Source organism: Palaemon carinicauda, chromosome 42 (assembly GCF_036898095.1).
Source record: "Palaemon carinicauda isolate YSFRI2023 chromosome 42, ASM3689809v2, whole genome shotgun sequence".
Taxonomy (NCBI): domain Eukaryota; kingdom Metazoa; phylum Arthropoda; class Malacostraca; order Decapoda; family Palaemonidae; genus Palaemon; species Palaemon carinicauda.
In genome coordinates, this window is record NC_090766.1 from 14,206,591 (window position 1) to 14,217,294 (window position 10,704).

The following is a 10,704-nucleotide window of genomic DNA, read 5'->3' on the forward strand; positions in this document are numbered from 1 at the left end:
GTGCCAATAGACGATTCTGTTTCTCATTATTATTATTATTATTATTATTATTATTATTATTATTATTATTATTATTATTAGCTCTTAAGATTCTCGTATCCAAGATACACAAGAATTAATGTCACATAAATAGGCTGTGCCAATAGACGATTCTGTTTCTCATTATTATTATTATTATTATTATTATTATTATTATTATTATTATTATTAGCTCTTAAGATTCTCGTATCCAAGGTAGCCTACATGTGAATTAATGTAACCTAAATGGGTTGTGCGAATAGATTATTATTATTATTATTATTATTATTATTATTATTATTATTATTATTATTATTATGAGCTCTTAGATTCTCGTATCCAAAATTGCCTTCATGTGAATTAATGTTACATTAATAAGTTGAGCGAATAGACGATTTATCTTTCTTTTATTATTATTATTATTATTATTATTATTATTATTATTATTATTATGAGCTCATAACCCACAAACATAGACAATATAATTCCTTTTGCATTTCACCAAAGAAGACGAATATATTACAATTAGTTTAGCATCTAATTAGTTGAAAATTTTACCAAGTGGTAATTAGCTCTTTGAATATTCAATATAGAGCTCATGAGACTTTTATTTGTTTATATAAAGTATCCTGAAAAAGAAAAAATACGTGTTTCGTCCATATTTAAAAAATTAAGAAATTTCAAGAAGAAAACAGCCCATAGGATTCAATTACTACAAGACTAAGGTGTTTATTCAAGTTTAAGAGAAGCTCCGTTGGACCAGTAAGGTAAATACTGTCTCATTTTCATTTATCTTTGGTAAAAGGGAAATAGAATCTCAATTATTATCATGTGTTGCATGTGAAGGCAAATTGAAGAAGGTTGTCACATAAGACTTACTGATTGCGATATTGTAATTTAAGTATTGGTGTAAATAGTGTACTGTAAATTTGGTGGGAAAAAATGTAAATTTGTGGTAGAGACAATGGTCCCCCATTATCAACGGATATATATACAGTATATATATATATATATATATATATATATATATATATATATATATATATACATATATATATATATATATATATATATATATATATACACACACATACATACATATATATACACACACACACACATATATATATATATATATATATATATATATATATATATATATATATATATATATATATATATATATATATATATGCATATATATATGCATACATATATATATGCATACATATATATATATATATATATATATATATATATATATATATATATATATATATATATGTATTTATTTGCTGTGAAAATATGTCTCGTTTCCGAAGAAAACGGGCATTTTTCTATAGGGTAAGTCTGTTGTTTAGAGGGTAAGCTTTTCCCGTCCGTAACTATAATAAAACCGAGACAATTTCGTAGCATAATTTATGATCTCCTAATTTTTCCCTTTTAAATGTTGGAATGTGTTCATTTTAAGGGCCTTTCCGTTGGGGTATATACATAGTTCATGGCGATACACATTATCTATCACATAACTATAGATACAAGAGGTTTCAATGGCACAGGCCTATGCAGTAGGGATATCTCATAACCCAGGGGACCTCTATCATACCCTGTAGCACTTTTGCTAAAAAAAAAACGTCGTAATAGTGTCTGCAAGCTTGTTGTAGTCTATAGTTAGTTATCTGTATAAAAGGTGTTCAGAAGTACAGATGATTATTTAAACCATTCATTTTAGCCTTGTGTTTAATTTCTCTAGAAATGTTCATTAGCAATTGGTAGCAATGTTACATAGTAACTTTGTTAATAGAATGTTTGTACAACATAATGTAACATTAAAACAAGAAAAACCTCTCCTAAACAAGACTAGGGTATTAGGTTCTTAAATAACCAACATAAAAACACGTAAAATGAGTCTAATCTGGGAAGGGCTTCACACTTTCTCACCGTTTTTCTTATCATTTTTTCCCAATACTGATAAAATGACTTTTTGTTCTAATGCAGTTTTTTTTTACCTCAAAAATTCCCTTGATTAAATTTTTTTTTACCGTAACGGTGAATTTAGACTAGGCTGATGGTGCATTTAGTCCAAGTCTCGTCTTAGGCAAGCCATGAAAAGAATACTGATGAGAATACCACTACTAAGAGACAGAAAAAGAGCAACGTAGATACGAAAGCAAACTAAACTAGAGGATATTCAAACATCATGTAAAAAAAGGAAATTGACAAGGGCAAGACATAATGGGAATGGCAGACAATAGATGGACCATAATAACAGAATGTGTCACTAAAGATTGTTAAAGAAGCATGGAAAGGAAGATGATACAATGGATTGACGAACCAAGAAAGTTTGCGGGCGTGGACTGGCACAGTAAGACCACAAATAGACGCAAGTAGGACATGTTTGAGGACTTTCTTCTGCTGTGGACTAGTAACGGCTGAATATATATATATATATATATGTGTGTGTGTGTGTGTGTGTGTGTGTGTGTGTGTGAGGAGCTGGTGATCATTTCCAATATCTGCTCCTCTATAGCTTCTTACATTTCTCAGCGTCCTCCTTCTCTCTTTATTAATGGCAATGTGATCTATCTGATTTTTGTAATTACCACATGGTGAATTCCATGTATACGTGTGGATGTTCCTGTGTTGAAAAAGAGTACCCCCAATGATAAGATTGTCTGCTGAACAGAAACTTAAGAATTGTGCTCCATTTCCATTTGCAACTTTGCCAAGACCCTCTACACCCATCACATTCTCTATCCCTTGATTATTTCTTCCAATTTTAGCATTGAAGTCAGCAATCACAACTTTCATATCTTTCTCAGGGATCTCATCTATTACCCTCTGCATTTCTTCATAGTATTCATCTTTCCTTTCTTCAGGGGTATCATTTGTTGGGGCATAGCAAACTATAATACTCATATTGCACTGCTTTGATTTGAACTTTGCTAGTAACAAAATACTATTTACAGCTCTCCTCCACTCTGTTAATGCCTTTTCCTACCACATCTCTTCCAACACCATCTGATCTTCCTGAAATTCAAACTGAAAGCACATAACAGAGAGATAGATAGAATACCTAGGTTTTATATAACCAAGCTTTTAGAAGAAGAGCACAGAGGAAGATTTGCAATTGAATGTAGAAATCGATTTGCAGTTTTAGACTTTAGGAGATGAAGAACAGACAATTAATGAAGAATGGTGTGATGTTAAGACCATATATCAGTCAGTTGGTAGTGAAGTCTTGGGACACGCAGTTACAAGGAGAAAGCCATGGATATCAAATGATACTTGGGATACTATAAAAAGGAGATAAAGACAGAAATTGATTGTTGAAAGTTTTCGAGGAAGCAATGAAAATTACAAGGTAGAGCTTGCTAAGTATTCCAGTATTGATAGTAAGGTCAAAAGAAAAGCCAGAAATGACTGTAGAGAATATTTAGACAGTAAAGCAGATGAGGCTGACTATGCTATGAATTCAGGAAGTGGCCATGGTGTAAGAATTGCTCATAGAGTTATTGATGAAATCTCGACTGGGGCAAAGAAGAAGCATATACCCATCAAAAAGAGAGATGGCTCTCTTATAGCAGCAGAAGATAAAGAAAGACAGCGTTAGATGGAACTCTTTAGTGAGGTTATGAATAGGAGATATGAAGGGAATCATTTGGTTGATATACCTGGAGCTGATGGAGATCTTGATGTGCCCATGAATGAATTCAGTGTGTTTGAAGTCGAAGCTATCCTTAAAAAACTAAAGAGATGGAAAGCCCCTGGATACGATGGAATAACTGCTGAGATGATACTGGCCGAAAATGAAGTGACTCCCTGACTACTTACAAGATTATTTTGAAGAATGTGGCATGAAGAGACAAAACTTGATGAATGGGAGTTAGGAAGTAAAAATTTTTAGTCAAATCGCCTGAAATTACATATAAAAATCAGACTATACATCAGTTTAATGAGATTGGTGTTACTCTATGGACATGCGTCATGATATGATAATGAAACATTGTTGTATATGGTACATATGGCGCACCGTACTTGTTGCGGTCCACACATGCACTTTGAAATAAACAACAGTTCCCTCCAAGATGTCGTCCTGTCTTGTGTCCTATTGAATATGGTGGCAGCGGTTTCTGCCCCATATACGACTCCAGTGCTACCTAATGGATTCTAAATAATTGTGAAACGGATAAAACATCACCGGGAATGTTCAGAGAGGGGAAGGATGCCATTTCCCAAGAACTGTCGAGTAGAAAAAGGATCGCAAATGTGCCGGCCCTCAACCAGCGTGGCCAAGCAAAATCGCGCCACCGCCTTGACAGCCTAGGATGAATACCACTTCATCCTGAAATTTATCCCATCCCTGTCAACACGGATGTGATTTAAGACTGTGATTGTTGTGTCAGAAAGTACAGTAGTTATTTTATGATTTTGAATGCAATGTCTGTGTATTTGGCCCCGAATGTGCTATAATCCAAGTGGAAATATCTTATACCTCGCCAGTGTTTTGTTTATGCTTTGTTCATGTTTTTGTGTATAAAATCTCGCAAGTGATAGGTATTCTAGAGTAAGCTCTCAAGAGATAGGTATTCTAGCATAAGCTCTCAGCCAGGTGTTCATGGAATGTCGTTTCTCACATTTGATTGATACCGTTTTTACATGTGCCTTTGATTGAGTATCTAACCTTTGATTGAAGTGCCCTTGACTGACTATTTTAACCATGGCCACTTACCAAATCCCTCCCCCAACCCCCATGTCCTTAACAGGCGATGTGGTGGAAAACTGGAAAGAATTTGAGTCTGCCTGGGGAGATTATCTTATTGCCACTGAACTTGATAAGCAACTGAGGAATGAAGACTACCCGAAATCCCGCAGGGAAGCCATGGTAGCAGTGACGCTATGTGCAGTCATGGGCCAAGCATGCAAGCGAGTGCTGACAAACCTACCAACACTCATTGAGTCAGAGAAAAGACCTTGAACGCATCATCGTAGCCCTCAGGGATTATTTTATTCCCCAACGCAACGTCTTTATGAAAGGTTCGTGTTCAATACAGCAAAGCAGAAGAGCGATGAGACGATAGATGGTTTTGCGATGAGGTTTCGTCGATTGGCCAATTCGTGCAAGTTTGGCAATCTACAAGATGAACTAATAAGGGACAGAATTGTTATCGACACAACTGACGAGACCGGCCGAGAGAGACTGTTGCGAGAACGCCCCGTCCCCAACCTTAACCGGGTGATTGATAACCTTCTAGCGGCGGAGATGTCCCGCACCCATAAAGAAACGATATCGGGGGTAGCTCCAGTTGACCATCTGAAAAAGATGAGGGAAGGTTGGAAAGGTCCAAATCATCAGAATCAGCAAGGCCAAAAACGGTCCCCAGCCCAAGGCAAGAAACCAGCCGGCAAGGACATCTCTACAAAGATGCCCAAATGCAATTATTGTGGGAAAGACAAGCACCCAAGAGAGCAATGCCCAGCCAGAAACGACACTTGCAAGAAATGTAAGAACAAAGGCCGTTGGGCCGCAGCCTGCCGAAGAAAGGCAACTCATGAAATTGAAGAAATGCCAAGTACTGTACTTATGAGTACCTCAATGAAAGCAACGAAATCACTGTTGGAGATTCTACATCAGCTATGTATCTTGGTGAAGTGATTAGCGTACATGCGATCGATGACGATTTCTGGTCAACTGATGTAGAAGTCAACAACCACGTAACGGAATTCAAACTCGATAGTGGGTCCCAGGATGTGTCGTGGGAGACTCGACACCATGGACGCAAGGTCTAGTTCTATCCAAATCGAACGACCAGTTTCGAGGCCCTGGAGGAGTCAGCCTAAACCACCTAATTATCGGAGTTTTACGTCAAGCGGAGATCAAATCGGGTCAGCGCACACATCGTGAAGATGTCTATGTGATGAGGAATCAGTCTATAAACCTGCTCTCTAAATCAGCTATACAGGTGCTAGCCCTACTCACACCGGCCTCCATGGTATACGCAGTTGATTCGTCCCAAGACTTCAAGGAGGAGTTCCCCAGAGTCTCGAAGGGGCTTGGCTTGCTCAAAGAGACGTACAAGATTCCGCTGCGAGATGACGCCACCCCGTTATGCTTATACACACTGAGGCGAGTGCCACACCCATTACTTCCCAAAGTGAAAGATCAACTAGAGAAAATGGAGAAGTCTGGCATAATTTCTGCAGTGACTGAGCCAACCGAATGGTGATCCGGCATGGTCGTCGTCCCAAAACCATCAGGAGACGTCCGCATATGAGTGGAACTAACACCACTGAACCGAGCAGTCAGAAGAGAAATTCACCCGATGACAAAGGTAGATGACAATCTGGCGAAGATTAGGGGAAGCACAATCTTCACCAAGTATAGATGCAAACTCCAGCTTCTGGCAGATCCCTCTGCACCCAGACTCCAGACTGCTGAGAACCTTTGTCACGCCATACGGGCGCTTCTGTTTTAGCTGCCTTCCCTTCGGCATTAGTTTGGCGCCGGAAGTATTCCAGAGACTAATGGTGAAGATCCTAAATGGGCTAGAAGGGGTAATCTGTCATATGGATGACATACTGCTTCATGCAGCGACAAAATCTGAACATGACGAGAGAGTGAGGAATGTGTTGATGAGGCTGCGAGACGCCGGAGTGACGCTGAACAACAAATGCTGTTTCAACCAACCATGCTTGAAGTTCCTCGGTCATATCGTCTTCAAAAAAGGCATCGGCGTTGATCCAGATAAGACACAAGCATCCAGGAACTAGCAGAGCCTCGAAACATCACAGAGCTACAGCAGTTTATGGGCATGACAAATCAACTCGCCAAATTCATACCAACACTAGCCCGAGTGAACGAGCCTCTTCGCCAACTTCTGAAGAAGGAGCAAATGTGGATGTGGGACAAAGCTCAACAAGATGCCTTCGACACCATCAAATGCATGCTGTCCTCATCTGAAGTCCTGGCCCATTATGACCCGAACATACCATATGTTATCGCAGCAAATGCATGCCAAGATGGCCTAGGGGCTGTCCTTCTCCAAACTGACAGCAACGGCATTCGACGCCCAAAATACTATGCATGTCGGTCCCTTACTGACACAGAGAAGAGATACGCGGTAATAGAAAAGGAAGCACAAGCTGTAACCTGGGCGTGCGAGAAATTCTCAGATTATGTGCTTGGCTCGAAATTCACCGTGGAAACAGACCACCAATCGCTTGTACCACTACTCACAACTGACCTGTCCAAACTGCCAGCCCACATCCTCAGATTCAGAATAACGCTCATGAGATACTCACCAGAAGTGAAGTACGTCCAAGGGGTATATCAGAAGACCGCCGACGCCCTCTCACGAGCACCTGTTGGAAAGCCCTCCAAGGAAGAAGAGATTTTCTGCCTGGAAACAGAGGCGTTCAAGGATTCAGTGATCCAGCACCTGCCTGCCAGTGACAAGAGACTCGAAGAAATCCGAGAAGCCCAACAGAACGACGCAGTCTGTACGCAGATCCGGAAGTGGGTTAAAGGCTGGACTCCTGTGATGCCCAACTTACCGCTCAAGACCTACTGGGAGAAGGTACCACACTTCACCATCAACGACGAGATCTTGATGTTTGATGACTGTCTAGTCATCCTGCAGTCACTCCAGATGAATATCCTGGAGAAACTCCACTCGGTACACCTGGGTATGACCAAATGCAAGGCCTGTGGAAAGGAAAGTGTTTGTTGACCGTCTATCACATCACAGGTAGAAGCAATGTGCAGAAGCTGTTCAACCTGCGTCCTGCATTGTGACCAACCAACCGAGCCACTCCTGGCCCTTTCACCCCCCAACGAAATCTGGGAAAGAGTGGGAACTGACCTGTTCGAGTACAAGTCGAAGCAGTATGTGTTGATAGTAGACTACGGTTCTAGATGGCTCGAGTTCAAAGAACTAGAATCTACCACCAGTCAAGCTGTCATCCGGAAACTTTGCGAAGTCTTCGCCACTCATGAAGCTCCCAAGGTTGTAATATCTGACAATGAACCTCAGTACGCATTAAGAGAGTTCCAGGAATTCAGCAAAGACTGGGGGTTTACACACATCACCTCATCACCGCGGTATCCAAAAGCCAACGGAGAAGCAAAGAGAGCCGTCAGAACAGTGAAAGCGATTCTGAGTAAAAACCAAAACCCCTACCTCGGACTACTTGCCTATAGATCGGCACCGCTCTACTATAGCAAGTCACCGAGTCCGCTCCTTATGTCCAGAAAGCTCCAACTAAGCTGATACCGCTGGTACCAGACCATCAGAGGATCAAGGAAGGAGAGGAAGAGCACAAGAATCAGTACACCAAAGGGCATAACTGCCATCATAGAGTTGTGCTGCTCCTCTGTCCCACCCCAGGAGATGAAGTCTTTGTGAGGGACCAGTCTAGCTACGGTGAAATCAAACAGCAGATGACCAACCCTAGATCCTACTAGGTAGCTATGGAGAACGGAAGTGTTATTCGACAGAATCGGAGCGCTCTAGTTCATACCGGCACCACCCGAGAGTTGCCACCACAGAAGGGTCTGGAACCACCTGACACCCTACGAGTTCAGACTGAACCACGACCGCCTGCGCCCGAACCATCCATCCCTACACCTGCCAAATCAAACCCCAAAGTGACCCCCCAGAACATCGGGAAGAATGACAAAAACAACCCAACAACCCGATACAGTATGGTTTATTATCAAATGATTTTATTCTCATCTCAACCATGTCAATGACATAAATTGAACGTGTACTTAGTGTTAACGCCATGTTAATGTCACATTTAACCAATAATGTTCGTGTTTTGATGTTCAAGAGACATTCACAACATTTGTCTTATGTTAATTGTGGATAAGTGTTGAGCCTTGTAGTTTATTTGTGTTTGCCATGTAGTGCATTATATTTGATTGCTGGGTCACTATTATTTGTATTATCACAAATACATGTAGGGAGGAAATGGATTATGTAACTTCTTAAAACTGTTATGTTTCTTATGAGGAAAATGGATTGTTAACTTTAAATAATTATCAACCAATCTTAAAGGGGAGATGTTGTATATGGTACATATGGCGCACCGCACTTGTTGCGGTCCATGCATGCGCTTTGAAATAAACGACAGTTCCCTACAAGATGTCGTCCTGTCTTGTGTCCTATTGAATACCAATAGCTTTAGTAGATTTGAGAACAAATCCCTCAGAAGGATATTGGGAGTTAAATGGCAGGACAGGATTAGAAATGAAACTATAAGAGAGATTACTCGAGTGCCATATTATTATTATTACTTGCTAAGCTACAACCCTAGTTGGAAAAGCAGGATGCTATAAGCCCAGGGGCTCCAACAGGGAAAATAGCCCAGCGAAGAGAGGAAATAAGGAAAAATAAAATATTTTAAGAACAGTAACAGCATTGAAATAAATCTTTCCTATATAAACTATAAAAACTTTAACAAAACAAGAGGAGGAGAAAGAAAATAGAATAGTGTGCCCAAGTGTACCCTCATGCAAGAGAACTCTAACCCAAGACAGTGAAAGGCCATGGTAGAGCCTATGGCACAGCCCAAGACTAGAGAACAATGGTTTGATTTTGGAGTGTCCTTCTAGAAGAGCTGCATACCATAGCTAAAGAGTCTCTTCTACCCTTATCAAGAGGAGAGTAGCCACTGAACAATTACTGTGCAGCAGTCAACCCCTTGGGAGAAAAAGTATTGTTTGGTAATCTCGGTGTTTTCAGGTGTATGAGGACAGAGAATATGTAAAGAATAGCCCAGACTATTCGGTGTATGTGTAGGCAAAGTTAAAGTGAACTGTAACCAGAGAGAAGGATCACTATTGAATAGAGATGTATGGGCTAATGTTCTTACTACCATCATTATTACCCAAGTTTCTCAGCTGACACGCATCAAGATATTCACATTTTAACAAATGAAGTTGCACATGTAGTTTTCATATGTAGGTCATCACATTCCATCTTCCCCACAAAGGGGAATTCACAAAAGTAGTTTTGCAAACATTAGGAATGGGAATTTCAATTCTGCTTTCTGTGCCACGGCTGACTGCATGACTGTGCTTTTGCTGTAATGGAATCCAGGGGTATGACCTAGGGTAAGGTAACCCCGCCTGACCAAAGATTGCAGTGTCATTCCTTGCCAAGTGGCTACAACCCCGTGTAGATGAGATCATGATGAGGGGTAGGTGGAGATGGTTTGGGCATTGTCTTCACACTCCCCAAGAGATTAGTTCACCAAACGTTCAGCTGGGCTCCACAAGGCACTAGAACAGTTGGAAGATGAATGGAGAAGTATTGAATTAAAAGCTCAAGATTGAGAAGACTGGCAAAATATAAGTCACAAAATGTCCAATCAGCAAGTAGGTAAGGTTAGCTACTTGGACATTTTGTAACCTTACCAATGATGAAACTGATGATTTTGCAAATGGACAAAATACAGTACTGGCAGCCTTTTTGGGAAATGTAAAGATATTTAGGTCATTTTACAAAGTGGCAATCAATTTGGTCTTTTTGTATTAAGAAAACAAAAATTATAAAAAAATTCTACAAGTGAATAGGAATGTTAAGCCCAAATTTATTTTGCCACCGAAAACTTTTCTACATACAGTAGGCCTACCTTTCAAAACATTGCATTATGAAGGTGCAAATTATGGAGCATGAATTT